Genomic DNA, 20,941 nt, shown 5'->3' with positions numbered 1-20,941 from the left:
GATGGGCAATGCACGCATTACACCACTTTGTAGCCCTTTATGCTACATTATGCCTGCGCCAAGCATAATGTATGCAAAGGGGGCATCCCCCCGAAAGGGGTACCAAGAAAATGATGCAAAGAAATCTGTCAGATTTCTTTGCGTCTTTTTTTTCTGCCACTTTTAACACCTGCTCAGAGCAGGCATTAAAAGGAGGCTTCTGTTGGTTACAATGGGCCACTGGGTGCTTTGCAGGATTAGCGTCAACATTTTTGATGCTAATCCTGCAAAGTGCCGAACTAGTATAAAAATTTCTGATGCTAGTTCCCTAACTACTGTATTTTAAATATGACGCACACATGGTGGCGTTAAGGGGGGTGGGAAGGGGTGCAAGAAAAGTGGCGCAGCACTGTGTGCAGCGCCACATTTTTCAAATATTCTCCATAGGGGCATATATAGGAGCCCCTAGTGCCATTCTAACACCACATTAGTTTAAATTTTTTAAGATAATGTGGCGTTAGAAGGCCAAAAATGCTGCGCCATATTTACAAAGTTGCGCAATGCATGCATTGTGCCACTTTGTAACCCTTTACGCTACATTATGCCTGCGTCAGGCATAATGTATGCAAAGGGGCATCCCCCGTTAGCCATCCCTGTTAGGGGGGCCAAAAAAATGATTTTTGTTCCGGCACTTTTAACGTCTGCTCAGAGCAGGCATTAAAAGGAGGCTTCCGTTAGGTACAATGGGCCTCGGGGTGTTTTGCAAGAGTAGCGTCAAAAAATTTTACGCTAATCCTGCAAAGCGCCAGACTAGTGTAAAAAATTCTGACGCTAGTCCCCTAACTACCGCCATGGTGCACCGTATTTTAAATATGATGCACACATGGTGGCGTTAGGGGGGCACTAAGGGGTGCAAGAAAAGTGGCGCTGCACTGTGTGCAGTGCCACTTTTCTTAGATATGCCCCATAGTTCTCTTTTTTGCAGCAGGCATATTAACCCTCCATGCTACTTTATGTTGACCCAAAGCTGCCACTAGACAAAACTTTTCTCTCTCTCTCTCTCTAGCAGGAACATTAATCACTTTGAAGGCTAAACGCACAAGGAACTTTTCAGCAGGTGCTTTTAAATTGCAAGTTTCGGAAGTTATTGCTAAACACAGCGCCCCCCCTCCGAGGTCAGCGCCCAGTGCGGTCGCACCGCTCGCATCATCCAAAAGCCAGCCCTGATGGTGATTAATTGAGAGTTTCCATTAAACCCTAGCGTACTGTCATCTGTGCTGCTAGGGTCCATGCCACAGATGGGAGGAGGCCCTGTGACAAACAGCGTCACAGGGGGGGTGGGGGGTGTCGGGGGTGGAAGGGTAAGGGCTTCCCCTTCCATCCCTGACTTGGGGGGTGGGGGGGAACACCCCAGAGGGAGCGCTAGTGCTCCCTCTGGGCTGGGTGCCCAGGACGTAATGGTTACGTCCTGGGCACAGCAGCACTGTGCCGCAGGACATAACCATTACGTCCTCGGCACAGAAGGGGTTAATGCCTGCTCTGAGCAGGCGTTAAAAGTGCTGGAAAAAAATGACGCAAAGAAATCTGTGTGATTTCTTTGCACCATTTCTTTTGGCCCCCCTAACAGGGGGATGCTCCTTTTGCATCCATTATGCCTGGCGCAGGCATAATGTAGCGCAAAGGGTTACAAAGTGTCGCAATGTATGCATTGCGCCACTTTGTAAATATGGCACAGCGTTTTTGGCCTTCTAACGGGAATCCCATTTCTCCACATCATTCAAATTTATTGAAATATCTCAGTGACTGAAGCCCAAGGTAGCCACCTAAAATTAACAAAGAATGGTGTGCATGGAGGTTTTCACATGCCACAGACCAAATAGAAAAGAAAAACAACTTTAAAGTTTTCATATGGTATATGGTGCAATTTGTAACAGCTGTGTACTACCCATGAAGCTGGTTTTAAGTCCCCAAGTTGCTCTTTCACTAGGATCGGTGATCTGCTTCAAGATGATCAGTGAAGAGGACTGAGCTTAGCAGAACCACAGAAGCTAATTACTCCTGCTACTGATACTACCACTACTACTAATAATAATGATAATAATAAGATTAGCACACTAGCTTTTAAATAGTGCTTGATGTCGCACTTTATTGATGGAGGCGTTTGCACTCTTCTTTTCTTAGCACCAACACCATAACCTTCTAATTCTTATTTAAGTTGTGTACAGATTCACAAGATGGTATTTCATTAAGTGTGTGCAGGTGGGATTCATTAGCTGGGTATATATTTATTTCTCCGGATATTAATACAAAACACCACACATTTATGTATCTGGAGTAAAGAACACACACGAACATGAATCAGTTATTGTTGAAAGTCTTAAGAGCATATGAAATACGCCGCATCGTTATTTAACTGCTGGGAGAAGAGTATTATGCATGCATGTGGTATTGCCATAGTTCGAACCTTACAAAACAAATCACAGCCCTGCAAAAGGTCCATGAGAAGCATGAAGTCAACCAGCCACAGGATATGTATGTATCTAGTTTGTGGTTTGAGTAGCTAGGTCGGTCTCCTGCGTGGCAAAATCTGAAGCTGAATTCTTGGAAATAACCTCATCAGAGAGACAGACTAATTCTTCTACCTTAGTGAAGAAAGCATCTACCCTCCTCCTAATTAGAAAAGGTCATGAATAGACCTGCATATTTAGTACATTGTATATTTAGGGATTTGAAAAGAGTTCATTCACACTAATGTAAACAGTGTGTGTTCAGAATGACACATCCCCGGGGCATGTTAAACACTCAGGAAAATGGTTTCACAAACAAAGAGAACAAAACGAGTATTACTCATATCCTTCATTCACTAAGCGGGGGCTTTGGATTTCGAGAGGGAAAGGATTGGTGCGATGCCAAATATAAAGGAAGGGTCTGGTCTAAACACACTCTGTTTGGTCAAAGCACATACCTTTTACATAACGACAAATCCTGACTGTTGAAAGGCAAGCTTCTTTTTCCATTTTTGTGAAATTATTGCATATTAGATTTTTAACATTAAATAGTTCATCACTTGGGTCATATGCAATTAATTCAGCACTGGAAGTGCTAATTTAATACCTCCCTCCGCCACAGTTTTGGTCTGGCTGTTGTCTTAAGTAGTTCAACAGATGGATTAGTGATTCTTTACAACCTTAGACAATAGTAAATGGTTGTCCTTGCCTCTAAATGATGTTTGGCTGGAAATGTAGCACCATCTATTGATGTCTTTAAATGGACCAACTGTAAATATTACAATAACAAAATACAAAGCAACATAAAAGCTCAAGTAAGTCCTAAAAGACACAGCACAATAAAACATTTAAAAAGAAATGCAACACAATCACTACAGTATAACGCAACAACAACATGAAATAATGCAGCTCAAAACAAATCACAAACAACAATCTAATTTACTTCCAACAAAAAAAATGCAACCTAACAAAGACACACAAACATTCATGGCACACATTACCATCTCCAGAAATACATTTTTATAATACAGTGATGAAAGATGTTTGCACTGAGTACTGCCTTACTTACCACTAGGAATGTGCACGAGTGCCAGTCAAAAATATTTTGTGATCCGGCTCTTGCAAGTATTACATTTGAAGTCCTATTTCTGTTTCATAAAGAAAAACTTTGAAATAAATATTCAAAATTAATTGTAAAACAGCAACAAAAATTTACTAATAATTAACACTTGTTTTATGTCACAAAAGTGACCCAAACCTGGCACCAAGTCTTGTGTTGGGATTTACTCTCCAACTTAAATCTTTATATTTGTTGGCAAGTTGTCTAAAGCAACACAAAGCAGTGCTATGCACTTTTGTCAAAGTAGTTCCCACAAACCTGATAGACAGCACTCAAAACAGCCATAGAGACTAAGGACCTGAGTTAGAGTTAGGTAGAGGGGGGTTACTCGGTCACAAACATGATGAATAGATATACTGACACCGTATTACAATTCCATAATAGCCTTTTGAATGTGTAATTGTCAGAAGGGATATCTATCACATTTGTGACAGAGTAGCCCCTTTGCCAAACTCGAAATCAGGCCCTAAGGGCCTCACTATGAGTTCTGTGGTTGGACGAGCAGACTGCCAAACTCATGGGGAGGACACCACTGTCATACTGACGGCGTCCCCCCAAGCCTATTACAATGATTCCACAGGGCTAACCGGCATGAACATTGTATTATGTGTTCCTGCCGGACTGATTGACAGGAAGAGGGGCCCCTGCACTACCCATACCATAGGCATGGGCAGTACAGCCCCCACTCCGTGGTCCCTGGCACTGGCATTCTGCCTTCCTTTCCATGGTGGGGTCCCTGTTATCAGCAGGGCAGAGCTGAGTTCAGCACAACTGTGGCTGAGTAGAAGTCAGGCCACCCTAAGCCCGTCGGGAATGGATGTTCCTGGCGGGGAGTGCTGAAATTACCCAACCTTGATTACAGACATAACTTTACTTTTCTGGTTTCTAAGGATTGATTGCGGAATTTTGTTAACTTCTTTAGCATAAAGGTGATCCAATTCTTCAAATGAAGCCATGGACAGGGCCAGCTAGGTTAAACATAGGCCATGGTTCCAATCCAAAATACCACATGGGGTTTCGTTAGCTATAGAAGATATTTTGATATCGATTTTGGCCCTACCGGTGGCTTTCACGTATTCAGTCATAGCTAGTCTTTAAGGAATCTAATCCCTCTCAGCTCATGCAGTCTTTAATTTGAGCTGGTGGTTTCCAATGCGGGATACCAGCACTTATTTTTGAGGGCCGCCACTTATTTTTCTGCCTCAAGAATTTACTGCGAGCAAAAGACACAAGGGAAAGACGGAGGAAGAGAAAAAAGAAAAAGTGTCATAAAGGGAGAAAGCAGAAAGCTGTAAGAGTGAGCTGATGGGGCATTGAGTGGCTATAAATGGATGAAAGAGGCCCGAGATGGCTTCAGGATTACGCTGCCTCTGATTTCCATGCTTACATGTTTAAGTGCAGCAGCCGCGTGTTTCAGAGTAGAGCTTTCGGCACCACGCGTTTTTATTTACAGATGAAGCACTGAATTCATGTATTGCTCAATGGCCTTACCCGCTGGTGAGAATTTATTTTTAAATCGTCATGGACAACATTGAGCTAAGGGACATATTTATACTTGTTTTGCACCGAATTTGCATCTTTAATGGTAAAAATATGGACCATTTTTTTATGTCTGGGTCAGGGCAGGCATTAGGGGCCTGTGGGCCTATTTCCATGGTGGAACACCATGGAATAAGCCCACAGGTGCCCTCTCCAGGCCCCAGGGACACCCACAGCAGAGGGACAGCAGAGGATGGGGGACCCCATCCCAGGTAAGTATAGGTAAGTACAGGTAAGTAAATATATATATATTTTTTAATGCCATTGAGGGCCTTGAAATGTGCGCCCATACATGGAACTGGGTCCAATGGCCATGCCATCCTGGTCCCCTGTGCTGGCCATTGGGGTGGTGGGCATGACTCCTGTCTTTTCTAAGACAGGACTCATGTGGTATGGATGGTTTTGCATCAGAAAATGACTCTAGGCAGGTTAGAGTCTTTTTTTTTTTACTCTAACCTGCCTATCATCATTTTTTGGTGCAAACCCCCATTCTTCCATACCGTCAGCCCAACCCGACTAACGTCATTTTTTTCTACGCTAGCCTACCCTTTGCACCGGCTTGCACCATTCCATAAATATGGTGCCCAGCTGGTGGACAGAAATGGTGCAAGCCGGTGCTAAACATTTTGGTGCAAAACTGCGTTAGTGCAGTCTTACACCAAAAAGTATGAATCAGGGCCTAAGTGGGGAATTGGTCTTGCTGATTTAGATTGGTGCAGCGTTATTACACATTTTTGTGCATGTAACTAAGAAAGGTTTTGTTTACCCGTTTGTCATGGGTCATTGTTGTCGGTGCAGCTACCATAATCGCTTATTTCAGAGCACTCATTAAGGGCTCAAGGCCATCGATACCTTTATCAGTTAGTGAAAGTGCTGACTTATGGGATATTGGTGTGAATCAAATATTGTATTTCCTTTTCTGAGGCTGCCCTAAGTAGTAGTGGGGTGTGTTGTCAGTGCAAAGTCAGTGGTGTTGGTCCATGTGTGCATAATGCTTACATGTATTTACCGTTTGAGATGTGTATTGACTGGACTTAGGGACAGGTATTCACAAATCTGAAAAGGTGTGTGAGGGAGGTGTTATCATGTTGTCAAGTCCTACTAGTGAAACTGCATGTGTGGTGTTATTGTATGTGGACCATGATGTCATATGTGTGTTCCTGAAGTTCACCAGTTGTGACACTGCACTCAGTGATTGAGTATGGATGTGCAATATGTGCAATATGGGCCATTGTAGATGCTCTTAGATGTATGATTAGTTTTGATATATGTGTTTGGGTCAGACTAATCACATGGCTATACCCCAGACTTGTATTGTACACATCAGATGTCACCTGTATAGGTGTCTAACTTGTAGTGGCTAAATCAATTGTGATATATGTATATATATATATATATATATATATATATATATATATATATATATATATATATATATATATATACATATATATATATATATATATATCTCCCAAACACGAAAAGCCCAGGCACCAGTCCATGTAAAATCCAAGCATTTAATAGCATTTCTGAGCAGCAAGACAAAAATCCTGATGTGTTTCGGCAACAGCATGCCTTGTTCACAGGTAAGTAAGATAATATATATTGGCATTTCTGTACAGAGTGCTAGCTCAGCCATGTAATGTGACAGTAAAATGCTGTGTGGTGTGTGAGTAGAGTAGTCTTATCTGTCATGGATATTTTACAAATGACATGGGATGATCAGCTGTTGTAACTGTAGAGGCCTGATGTGTTTTGCTCAGTCAGTTGCACTTTCAATGGGTGATAAGAGTTTGGAGAGGTATGATGTGAAATCAGGGAATCATTAGTACTTTATCAATACAAACTAGGGCAACAATGACAATTTCCTAAATGCACATCCCTCCAGTTATAAAAAGTATGTTTACATGTGGTGCTACTAACACTAATTACACATCTGTTGCCAATGTGTGTATACTGGAACCTGTGTCAGGACCAGTATAATTGCTACACAAAATCAAGCGAGGCACACATATGTAAGCGTATTACAAAAATTATACAAAAGTTTTTTTGTAAAGTTGTAGTAAAATAAAATTCAAAGGTCTTCACAGAACAATACATCACTCAATTGTATGATATGAAATTCATTTGACCAGTCTTATTCAACATAACCTCCTATTTATTCAAATGTATTTATTTTGATCATTGGTTCAGGGTATAGGTCAAAAACTAAAGGTAGGAAAAAGTCAATAAAACAATGTACTCTCGAAAGAGAGGGGATAAAGAAATTTTTCAGTCCCAAATTTATATAATTCGTTGTTGCATTATCAATCCGCCCGTACTGGTAAGGTGTTAGAATCTCAGTCCAATAATTGGAAAGGTATCCAGTCATCCAAACCTTTAGAAAGAATAGCCAACATGTGTTTCGTCCCAATAGAGGACTTCTTCAAGGCTAGTAATAAATTGTATTCATATTTACATGAAAGTCATTGTTAATTAATATTGAAGGCTTTATTAGAATGGTGCATGATTCCTACATGCATAAAACATGCAAATGAGTTAGTCTTTAGCAACTGTGTCATTCCAGATATGTATGTTTAATATATGCCAGGTGGCAATTTATATAGTGTGATTCTGTCATCTAATTTCTGTAGATATTTTATAGATATTATCTAATGTGCAAGCCCTTATGGTTTTAGTCTAATTAATAAAAAGTGCTGAGGTTAGGTATATAAGCAAATAAATTTTAATTTAATTTAAATTTAATTATTAGTACTTTATCCAGGGCATGATGTGCATGCAAACATTGCTTTGGGATGATCATGTGGTTGACTTCTGTCGTGCTGACCTAGTTGGACATAGTGGTAGGTGTGAGGGTTGGCATATAGGGGCGGGTAGTAGTGACATGTTGTGGCATGATGTAGGAAATGTGTATTGGCACCTGAGATAGCCTATCCAGGATGCATATTCTCACAGTTGTGCATGTTTACATGTGTGTATGTGAGGTGTCCTCCAGTGGACACTCCCTGGTGGACCCATCTGTGACCAACCCAGCACAATCCTTGTCCACCACTCCCCTAACTACTACCGCCCTCCCTGTAGTTTCCAACCCAGTTGCCTGTAACCGCTCACCCAAGAGGGTGGGCGTCTCCTTCACCACAGGCACCAATGCGCCTGCCCCAGACGTCGCTGCTGCCCTCAGTGTGGAGAGGTGGCTATTGACCTCATGAGGTCCATCTCTGTGGGTCAGTCAACCAATGTGAATGCCATCCAGGGACTGGTAGCTCAAGTCCAGCAGAGCAATGCATTCCTAGAGGGCATTCACGGTGCACTGGCTGGCCTATAGAGATCCTTTCAGGCTCTGGCCTCCTCACTGATGGTAGCCAGTCACCCTTCATCTACCGCCCCCCTTCCACCTACCTCTTCCCAATACGAAAACCCCTCTTCCCAAACCCAGCCAAAGCACACATACATACAAGCATGCATCCACCTCCACATCCAAGGGTAGCACAGACTCCCCCACTACACTACCTTCACAGACACTACACCAAACACACCTGCAGCCACTGCACCAACATTCACTGATCCAGCAACAACTCCCATCTTACCCAGAGTCATCACAATATCAGACCCGCAGACATCCACCTCAGACACCACAACCACTGACACACCCACATGCAGCACATCTTCCATACCTGCAGACACCACCCCGACAGACAGTCACCTATCCAGCATGGTATCTCCCACCACCTCTTTACCCTTCTCCAAAGGCATATAACCCCCCCCACTTACCCACCTAATAGACACCCAACACCCACAAGCATTCCTTGCACGCACATGCACCCCAGACATCCACCAAGACACCTCTTTTAGCCACTCCCTCTACCTCCACTCCCAAATCTTTTTGTCATGACTGCCCTACGTGGTGTATTTAAGAAGGTGTTCCTCTCTGAGTTTTCCCTGTTCGCTACTCCTCTCCCACCCAGTGATATCCCCAAACAGTCTGCGTCCCTCACAAAGTCCAGCCCTTCCACCTCCAAGTCCTTCCCTGCCCCCTGCTGGTACCCATACCCCTCCCCTGCAAAGACATCGACCCCTCCCAAGCCCATAATTAAAGACTCCCTTCTCAATATTCAAGCCCAAACTCCCCCTCTTCCCCCCCAAGCTCTGAGGTTCCTGCCTGCCCCCTCGATGCCTCTACCCAATGGAGGTCATCTAGCAGTTAGGAATCATATAGGGGCACACAGAAGTGCCATTTGTGCGTGTTATTTATATATTGCCATATATTATATTTATTCATATTTATTATATCTGGGCCAACCAGTTGTGGATTGGATGGTAACCTACTTGTCCTGCCTTTCTTTCCACATGACTGTTTTGGTCTTGCCTGCTTTGGGTTGTGTCGAGTGACATATGTGATGTGTGTAGGATACGTTTGTGTTTGAAACATACATGTTTGTTGATAATTTGTGTATTGTTTGTGTTGACATGTGTAATGGTGGTGTTGTGTGTATGTGGTGATGGGTATGTCATTAGCATTTTGTGTTGTGTTAGTGTGGTATGTCGTATGCCTCATTGCATGGCTGTGTGATTTTGTATATTAGTTGTCAGGTGTTGTAACATGTTGTATGTATGTAGTGTCATGTGTTAGCTTGCCGTAGAGTTTGTGTTGTTGTGGTGTAATTCTGTGAATCAGTGGTGTTGTGTATTGTTGCCTTGGACTGTGCTGATGCTGTGTGTTTGCGGGTTGGTGTGTGTGTTCTACGTGTGTGTTGGCCGTGGTGTGTGTAGTATGGGTGTGCGTGTGTGTATGTGGGTGTGTGCGTATGTGTGTGTGCGTATGGGTGTGTGGTTACATGTGTGTGTGTCGCCATCGCCTGCTGTCCCGGATGTGTATGTTGCATGTGGGTGTGTACTTTGGGTTTTCTCTACAGTGTCAGGTAGGTGTGTGTACTCACACTTGTTGTTGTCGTCGCTGGTTCCCGGGTCATTGTGCGAGCAGGAGCGGTGGAAGACGTGCAGTTCTGGTTCCATGGCAGCTCCAGACAGGTATGTGTTCCAGAAGGTCAGTGTCTCCTTTTATAGCATTGGTTTCAGCCAGCGTTTTCTTGGTGCTGCGACTGCGGAGGAAACCTTGGCAGTGTCAGGCGGGATCATGGTGTCCGCCAGCCTGAAGGTGGCTACTGCCATCCATGGCAGCATGACCACACTGGCAGTACAGGTGGTAGTTTGGATGTCTTCTGTTGGGAAGACCATCATGGTCATATTTTGGTGGTCTTCTCCGCCGGCCTGGCGGCGGTATGTGGCCACTGCCAACATACCAGGTATGCCAAACTCGAAATGACCCCCTTAATGTGTCATACTGACACAGATCGTGATTGGTGGGTGGATGGATTGCCTGCAAATGTCTCAAAATCCAGCAGTAATTTGGGCCACACCACAGTTCTTTTTTTAAACAAAATGCCACTTAATCCATGGACTAGCCTTAAGAGCAAATAGCATGCCCAGACATGGGTATTGTGCTCATTGTGTCACAATTAACACGCTCCACCTCAATGACAAGGCCCAGTACGCCTGAAATTGTTCCTGGTGTTCCCATTCAAACGGCACCTGGCATGACACTTTGGGCTTGACTGTTCCTGCTGGAGCAAGATCAAGTCTAATTTGCATATTGTGCATCCCTGTCTGGAGCAGTGTACTGTGCAAAACAAATGCACTAGAATGCTACACCAAGCAAATTCTAGTGGCTGAAACTTTTGAAAGCACCCCGGCCAACACCTTTGTTGGGAGAGCCTATAACACTAGGTCAGAATGTTGTAAATTATTAATTTTGTTATGGCAATTTAATATCCAGGTCCTGGAAATCTGCTTCTCAACAGTTGATGGAACCGGCAGAGGCATGGGTGAATTACCTTAGTATAAAGGGAGAGTTAATCATGATGAATCTATAAGCAAAGCGAATGAAAGGGACAGAGGCATTGGATAAACAGACATATCTAGGCAAGGAATAGTGATCTGAAGAGACAAGTGGCAAAGCAAGTGATGTTGCATGGAAAATACACAGATATTGAAAGCCAATAATTGAAATGAGTTTATATGGGCACCTTTTGTGAAGTCATTCATTTAGATTTGAAATTTGTGCTGTGAAATATTTTGCTGTTAATGAATACTGAAACAACCATGTACTCATAGTGTATATATTCTAACCATTTAACTTAGGGACATAAAAGAAGAGGGGGTTTGCTCTTTTGAATTCTGGATCTAAAATATTAATGACAATATCATAGAGGAAACATTCCTATCCTCTGCATAGCAAACTACCTTATTTAGTGCAGATGGGTGTGTGAAATGATTATTTTTTACCTAACATTCCCCCAGATTTTTGCCCTGTATGTTTTGGTGGCTTTAAAACACTGTGTACTTTACCCCGCTAACCATAGTAAAGTGCATGTTCTACCACTTTAAACATGATTGAATTGGCTTATTCCTCATTGACAGATTTAACTTGCCTATAAGTCCCTATTATATGGTGTAGAAAGTGCACCCAGAGCCTAGTAGTTACATGCTACTAGTGGGGTTCAGCATCTATTGTGCCATCTATTATAGTGGCAGTGAAAACATGGCTTCAGCCGTACCCTGTTTAGCCTCATGGCTGCACTGTAATCCTGCAGTGCAACCTGTTGAAATAACCCCCCTTTGAAATATTAGCAACTCACCCCATGTAGGTCTTGTAGCCCACAAGGCATGGTTCATGGTATTTAGACGCAGGGGTGGAATTGTTAATTCTGCCAGTGCAATTTGAGGAATTTAGTAATTCCACATTACTCTTGTAACACAAAATTACTAATAAATTCTGCTGCTCCACTCTGCCAGTGGAATTAATCAGCACACTGGTGCCATGGGCGTAGGATTTGACAAGAGTCCTGGCAGATAGAGTATACTTTGATGACGATTCTGGTTACTGGCACTGAGCCCATGCCAGCCGGTCACGTGTGTCTTCCGGCTCCTTCAGATGGGCAACGATTCAGCATTGGCGACAGACCTACTACAAAAGAAACAAAGCACTCAATAAATAGAATATTTCTGCTTTCGTTGTTAGAAGCCAGACGCAAGTCAGAAGGCAGAAATGCAGCTACAAAACAAAACCCAGTATCAGGGCCATGTACACTGCCTCAGGCCAATGATAATCTCCAATAGTTGTATACACCAATCAAGGGTGCAGTCTGGGGGGGACTCCTAGGAAATGAATAGCTGGCAAGAAGTCATTAGGTCAATCATATGGAAATAATTATGAAAATTTTTATACTGGCCAAACGTAGCTGGACACTTTTCTCACCGCTAGTACAACATGTTTATCCCTTCAAGGCAGGTTGAGCACTGCTACAGTCTTTGAATACATCGCAGTCAGACAGCTGAGGACTCCACAGGGAGAGTGAGCTGGTTGTTTCTGAACCAGTGTGTCAAAGAGTAAAAGTGAGACGGTCTTCAAACTAGGGCCCTGATTAATACTTTTTGGTGCTAAACTTGGCTTTTAGAGTAAAAAAGTATACTGCCGGCTAGCGCCATTCCAAGAGCCCGGCTGGGCGTCTTATTTATGGAATGGTGCAATCCTGCGCAAAGGGTGGGCTAACGTCATGGAGAAGTGCGTTAGCCGGGTGGGGGTGACGGCATGGGAGTAGTGGGTTTAGCGTTAAAAAATGACGTTAGGCTGGTTAGAGTAAAAAAGATGACTAACCAGCCTAGCGTCATTTATTGACGCTAAACCTTCCACACCACATGACTCCTGTCTTACAAAAGACAGGAGTCATGCCCACCACCCCAATGGACAGCACATTGTACATGGCCATTGCACCCAGTGACATGTCTGGGGGCCCATTTCAGGGCCCCCAATGGAACTTTTAAGAAAATACAGAAATAGTTACTTCTACTTACCTATACTTAAATATGCCCATTTATGTAATTAAATGCGAATGAGTAAGTGCTTCTGTGGGTGAGTGGGAAGTCAGTGGTGTTTGCCACCAATGTGCAGTTCTTAATGAACCTATACTTTTTATTGCTGTGTGCTTAAAATATTCCAACCAAAGTGCTCCGGGCTGTCACAACTCAAGATATTAGTAATAGAAATAAGGGTGTTATTACTTACATTGTATTACTCGGAGCTGGTCGGTATTTTTAAGTAACTGTTGTTTTTAAAAAGCAACCAAAGTTATTGTTCTTCTTTCAAACAAAAAGGTATCAAATAGGAATTTAAGCCTAAACAAGTCTCATTCTAACCCACAGCTGCTTCGACACAAAAAACAAATAGTGGTTTGCCCTTCCAGAGTCTCAGAACATAAATAAATGGACAGTGAACAGATACTTTCAATGTATAACATATATGTAAATATATATATATATATATATATATATATATATATACACAGGCTAAGAGCACTTTGTAAACAACATTTTTATGCACAGGACAATAGAGGTTTTTTTTTTAACAAGCTCTGGGCTTCTGGTTTTCAAAGGACAAGCACAAGGTCCTTTTTACCTTTTTGCACGCCTAGATCTAGTGGTTCTCGAAGGCTCTACTGGCAGGCAGTGGCACTGTGCCTGTCAGTTAGGAGTGCACAACTCATGTTGGATAGTTTCCACATCACTGCCATTTCTGGAAGCCATGCTTATGCCAGTTCGGCGGTATCCTGTTCTCTGGTAGCTAGTAGGAAAGGCCAGTCTGAGTGGGAAAACTGGGGGCCATATTTATACTTTTTGACGCAAAACTGCGCTAACGCAGTTTTGCGCCCAAAAAATTAGCGCCGGCTAACGCCATTCTGAAGCGCCATGCGGGCGCCGTATTTATTGAATGGCGTTAGCCGACCGGCGCTGCCAGGTGTGCGTGAAAAAAAACGACGTACACCAGGCAGCGCCGGCGTAGGGAAAAATGGCGTTTGGGCGTCCCAAAATGGGGCAAGTCAGGCTGAGGCAAAAAAATCGTCTTAACCCGATTTGCGCCATTTTTTTGGGGTGCCCAGACGCCATTAACATGACTCCTGTCTTAGCAAAGACAGGAGTCATGCCCCCGTGCCCAATGGCCATGCCCAGGGGACTTCTGTCCCCTGGGCATGGTCATTGGGCATAGTGGCATGTAGGGGGGCACAAATCAGGCCCCCCTATGCCACAATTTTTTTTAAAAAAAATACTTACCACAACTTACCTTTTCTTCCCTGGGATGGGTCCCTCCATCCTTGGGTGTCCTCCTGGGGTGGGCAATGGTGGCAGGGGGTGTCCCTGGGGGCAGGGGAGGGCACCTCTGGGCTCATTCTGAGCCCACAGGTCCCTTAACGCCTGCCCTGACCCAGGCGCTAAAAAGAGGCGCAAATGCGGGGTTTTTTGCCCCGCCCACTCCCGGGCGTGATTTTTGCCCGGGAGTATAAATACCACGCACATGCCTGGGAGTCATTTTTTAAGACGGGAACGCCTACCTTGCATCTCATTAACGCAAGGAAGGTGTTCACGCAAAAAAATGACGCTAACTCAATGAACTTTGGCGCTAGACGCGTCTAACGCCAAAGTATAAATATGGAGTTAGTTTTGCGTCGAATTTGCGTCGAAAAAAACGACACAAATTCGGCGCAAACGGAGTATAAATATGCCCCTGGGTATATTGTGTAGAGTGTGGAGACCACATGCCTTGTGTCCTTCTTGGTTGTTGTAGAGCTGGTCCTGTCTGCCTCCATCTCCCCGTACAATAGAGGGAGTAAACAGCGCACATCTGCTGTGGCTGTGAGCAGCTGAAGCCGGACTGTGGAAGAGCTGCAGGGAGGCGGTGAAGGAAGAGCATGGGGTATCACCTCTGCCTCACCTGGCCATGCTTAGGGTGGGGATTTATGGCCTCCAACTCTGTCATCATAAATTACTACCTGACATCAGCCCCAAAGAACTGACAAGCCAATGGCTCCTCAAGGAAGCACTAACATGTAATTACAGAGCGGTAAGGGGGGAGGTGCTAGCAAACTGATTTGTTAAGAAAAAGAAAGGGCCAGCTCAGTTCCTGCTCTTCCAGTGAGGACCATGCACAATTGTGCTGGAAGGGTGTGTGCAAGCACATGACAGATATAGGCGGAAGGTTGAGCTCACAGGATAGACCTCACTCCCTGAGTGAGCTCAGACACAAGCAACTGTAGCATGGGCTGAACTCTGCAGAATCTCATGGAGTTTATACGTAACTCTGTGGAATTCCAAAATTCTGAAAAAAAATATATTCACTGGCAGGACTAGCTGTCCGATGTATAAAACTAGAATACACATTAAAATGCTAATACTGTATTTTGTGAGTAGGATTATCTAGAAAAATAAACAACTATTGTAATAGGTATTAAAAACCAAATTCAGTGGTGAAGTCAGATTTCTAATAAATAGTTTCTGGAAAAGTAGCTTTTAGAAAATTAAACTTTATCTGCCTGAACCATCAGAAGGCTAATTGCCATAGTCTCTGCCAGCTTTCAGCCTGTGCTCGATTGGAATAGGTGTGAAATAGATCTATAATGTCTCCCTGGAGCAAGCAATAGGCTGAGCTGATTGATTAGGGATGACTATTGTGATCTTCAGAGAATATTCACAGTGGTGGCTATGGACAACCTGTGACACCACACTGTAAAATCCTGCTTGACAGGTCTGATGAGCCACATGTAACACTTGGTTACACTAACACATAGCATGTGTATTTAAATAGCATACGTTCACCCTAGCAGGGTATCTTGGCGCTGAGTGAAATAAAACATGTTTATTGCTACCCATCACTATGGTACTCATTCTATCAAGTTTGGAAGGATGAAAAGCTGAGTGGACCTGCCAGGATTTGAAGCTGTGACTATGCATTCAAACATAGATTCCAGCACTGAATGCATTTGTTTGCTGTGCCACCATGTTTGGCACTTGAAGTTAAGAAAACATGATGGCAAGACAGTTCTTGTCGGTCCCCTGTCTGGTTGCTGAAGGACCCTGGTTTTGTCCAACCAGACTTCTGTCTCTGGGATTGTTGTGGTTAGAGTACCTGCTTCAGTGTTAGATGTTGGAGGACACTTGGATTACCATAGTGCACCCTCCTAATCCAACCCCCAGCCCTCAGAGTTCACAACTAGTGCGAATGAAGACTTTCACCACCTTGAAAATGTTCTGCCACATAGCATTTTGGGCCTGCTTGCAGTAAGGTAAACAGAAACTACTGTAACAGTGGGTAGATATGACCCTGGGAACTTTTATCCAATTGGTTAGCACATTCCTCTGAGTCATTTCCACCTACTAGTCGGTACCAGGCATAAATGTGGAACTTCAAGGCACCCACTTCAAAACACTTTTGGAGCAACAGAAGAATAAAAGAAAACTGGATGTACTGTGTGTGACCTGAGAGGGGCTCTGAAGAAGTGGACCTTCTGTCTCTTGTACCCAGGACAAAGAAGCAGACTCCAAGAGTTACTTGGCTGATGTTTCTGTGCAGCTACAATCAGACAACAAGTTGCAAGAGGCCCTTCTCTGAAGTACCCAGCTGACCACTAGCAATTGGACCTGGATTAGACACTGCAGTTGGCCTCTGCTTGTGAGTCTTTGAGTGATTGTCCTGAAGTCCTGGGGGAGGGGTTAGTATTGTACTCAACGGTTATTTGGGCATCAGAAATTTTTTGGGAAACTTTTACAAACTTTTCCTCCAGAGCTTTAATGGGACATGCTGTAAAAGTAATTCCACTGCCAGTTTGACAGTGCCCAGTACCTCTGAAACAAATGACTAAGTACCATTCTTCGTTGGAATGTTGAACATTTTTAGCTAGAAATCTCCAAAGTTCCTAAGCTGCAGCAAAGTCAACCTGGTTCAGGAATCCAGCCTTTGGTTCCACACCAGTGGCTACAATTTCAGCAGCAGCCCATGGAGGGAGGTATTTTCTTCTCAAAAGTCCCATTCTGCATTGGCACTTAAAAGAAATTTCAACACTTGAAAAAAGTCCCTTTCTGAAGTGAGTCTTAGAAACATATTCAAACTTTTTGATTACTAGACTTTCACCTAGGCCAATCTACTTAGTATATACGATCAGGGCTACATCAAAGTTGACAGCTTAGTCCTGGTCTACTGCTTCCATAGACTACCATAGGCAATTGTGCTTTTTGCTGCTATATTTACAACCTACAAGTTTTAAAATGCATATCTCTGGTTCCTCATGCTGGGTTTTTGTTATTTTGTTGTCATTTTGTTGATAAACTTTACCTCTATTTTTCTAATTAGTTTTGGGATTTTTATTGCTTGACGTTATTACTTTATTATTGTTTTGATACTGCATAATACTTTACACATTGCAATAAATTAAGCCTATCTGCCTAGGTATCGGGGGTTGAGCTCAAATTATTTTAGAGACTTTGAAGATTCAATCTGACAAGGAGAGTTATTAATTCATGAATTGGGCATTTGCCCACCTCAAATAATAATCCACTTTCACTGCAGTGCATTACATAGCACAGTCCAACTAGGGAAGACTACTTGCTAAGCTTCATTGAGAGTGATAGTGAGAAGAGTGGCCACATCTATCTACAGCCTCACTGTTGTACATCTTGAGGCTGAAAAATTCTTTGGTCAATACATGAACGGTTCAAGTGATAAATATATGCATGAAGCTAGCCCTTGGAAAGGCATACTGATGTTATACTTGGAGGAGCTGGTGATGAAGTACGACATAACAAACAGACAGTCTAATGACCAAGGGTTGTTTTATAGAAAGTGCCCTGGGGAAGGAATAGGTGTGTGCACCTACTTTTACATTCCTAACTCACTTTGGTGTTACAGAAGGGGCCACAGTTGGCTGATATCTGTAATACAGACCCCACAAATGCTAAAAGTGCACCATTGTGATCCCAAGGGAGCATGCCCTCATTTGCAGAGAGTTGTGGCTTCATTCAAATGAGGGAATATGTTACCTTTGCACCCATACCATAATGCTGATGTGTGTTCAGAGGCAGAGAGGCACTCGGGTGATACATTGACATTGCACCACATTGAGGTGGCCACAGTAAATTCAACCCCCTCCAAAGGAGCCTCTTAGAGCAGAAAGGAGAAAATTAATCCATGGGACCTCCCACGCCTCCCCCTGTAGGCTTGTGTAGTCAATTACTGCAGAAGTGTATGGGGAGGTCTCTACCCCCTTTCAAACTCTGGCCAGGTCATCACCTACACAATGAAAAGTGGACTGGTATCTTCACACAGCATGTCTGCCTTTCACTAAAGCACTTTTCCTAGCGCAGGCACAAGTCTACACCTGTAATTGGAACAGTGGATTTATAACACAGCACATTTTCCCAGTCTGCACAGGCGCACCCAGTTAAATCAACACTGAGTCATAGAGCCGAATTATGAGTTTGGCAGTCCGACCATCAGACCGCTATGTTGGCCATCCTAAAAAGACAAATGCACCGGCAGTCACAAGACTGCTGTTTTTTGAGTTATACAAGCAGGACTACCATCTGCCAAGCAAAAAAAGGCAGCCAGCAGCCCGGAGACCTCGATATAGACGGTCCAACCTCCAGTGCCATCAGTGCCGCGGCCAACCACCAAGCATATTACAAACACACAGTCGCCATGGCAGTTCCCTCACATTTGATGAATTTAAAAACAATACAGCTGACACACATTGGCCAGGAGGACACACCTGCAAGGGACACTATAAAACACACCCCTTCACGGCCAACAAACCTCTGCATTTCAACTGCAGCACAGCTTGTCGTTCGTTTTTGGTCATAAGGCAGGCCTTTTTTCCCCATCCCATTTTATACCCTTCACACACATTGCTTTTTTTTTTTTTTACAATATTCACTTGTCTTTTTAAGTTAGTCACTGTCACCCCCTTTATTTTCCAGTCATGTCAGAGTCACAATTGTTTGGAGCGCAAGTCCAGCACACTCTTCCCAATAGGAAAATGGTAATGTGGGAAAGGATAGTCAACAGAGTGAATGCTGTAGGCACCACCCTGTGCACAAAGGAGAACGTTATGAAGAGGTAGGATGACCTCAGGGGCAAAGTCCATTCCCTGGTCTCCAGGCACCATATACATGAAATAAGACTGGCAGTGGCCCTCCCAATGCCTCAATGCAACTCTTTCCTTTGGAGGAGAAGGCCTTGCCCATCCTGCAGCCTTAGGGCTTGACAGGAATACCTGGGGAAGTCACAACACAAAACCCATCACAAAAGTCCAATGTCATGCAAGCCCACAGCTCAGCTTTTGCCACTGTCATGTTCATGTACCTCAACAACATTCAATATCCAGACCATGTGAATTTTAATACTGTCAATGTGTGTTATTGGACCCAACATCAGAGCTACCAAGTCCCATCACATGTCCAAATGGTGCCTGGAAATCTTACACTAACAAAAACATATACCAGGATTCATGGAAAAAATGGAATGTATAACCTAAATGCAGCCTGCATACAGATATGTAATACCAAACATTTGTCAAGTGTTGGGAAGTAAAGGGAGTGACTTGACCACAACTCCCAGCAGGTACTGTTTTAGCAACTTCAACCACTAGCCCAGTTGTCCAAATACCCCAGTTTTTGAACTCCCAAATGAAGTGTACCCACCTGGGAGGATAACATTTGTATGCTGTGTGTAGTAGAGAGAGTGGCCTGACTGCAACTCCCACCAGAACTTGTTTCAATAACTCCAACCACCAGCACAGTGGTCAATAGTCTAAATAGCCCTGTTTGTGAACTGCCAAATGAAGCGTACTCATCTGGGAGGATACCATTTGTAAAGTGTGTGTAGTAGAGAGAGTGACCTGACTGCAACTCCCAGTAGGTCCTGATTCAGTAAATCCAACCACCAGCATAGTGGACACTTGTACAAATACTCCTGTTTGTGAATTGCCAAATAAAGTGTACTCACATGGGAGCATACCATGTGTATAGTGTGTGCAGTAGAGAGAGTGACCTGACTGAAACTTCCAGCAGGCCCTGTTTCTGCAACTCCAACCACCAGCACAGTGGTCACTGGTCTAAATACCCCGTTTGTAAACTCTCAATTGAATTGTAATTACCTGGAAGTGCTCAAGTACAGATCAAGTTCAAATCAGAGACGTGTCTGTCTATCTAGCTCCATCTTGACTTGCTAAACCAAGGTGAAACTATTGAGAATAGGAATGACACCTTCCCAGTGTGTACAACAAGTATTCCTAAGGCCTCACCAGATTGGAAGCAGACACATTGACACAGCACTGTGCACATGAGGACTTCAGTCACATATATAACAACAACGTCCTGGGTCTGAATACATCCCACTCAACTAGGCCTCCAAACGAGCAAAGCCATAAGTTGCCTCTCCACTGTGTTGGATGCACTGGTGGTAAAATGTCATTTTCATGCCATCCTCCAACATGCAACTGACCTTCACATTTCATCAGCTGCTTGCGTCCAATTGGGTTGCCATGCTTCACACATGTCATGTCAAATCACCCAATATCATGGTTACTTGTCACAACTTGATTACCTACAACCTAACTTCATCCAAGGTCTCTGCTTACTGTAACACAAAACTTTTAGAGGTAGATATCTTAATACTACCAGTAATAAGGTACGTTTAACATCAACAGTTGGATCTGCTGCTGAGCACACAGTGACCACGGAACAGACTACCACCACCCACCTGGATGAAGCACTCAGTGACGACAACATTTCTGGACTTCTGGACATGGAGGTTGGTTCTGGCCTATCTGGGCAACCTGGTCAGATGGCAACAGTGAGTCTCACTGTGGCCACAACATCACCTCCCAGCCCTACTCCATCAAAATCACAGGAAACC

This window comes from Pleurodeles waltl, chromosome 2_1 (genome assembly GCF_031143425.1).
Source record: "Pleurodeles waltl isolate 20211129_DDA chromosome 2_1, aPleWal1.hap1.20221129, whole genome shotgun sequence".
NCBI classification, from domain to species: Eukaryota; Metazoa; Chordata; class Amphibia; order Caudata; family Salamandridae; genus Pleurodeles; species Pleurodeles waltl.
The sequence above is the reverse complement of the archived record's forward strand: the minus strand, read 5'-3'. Positions refer to the sequence as shown.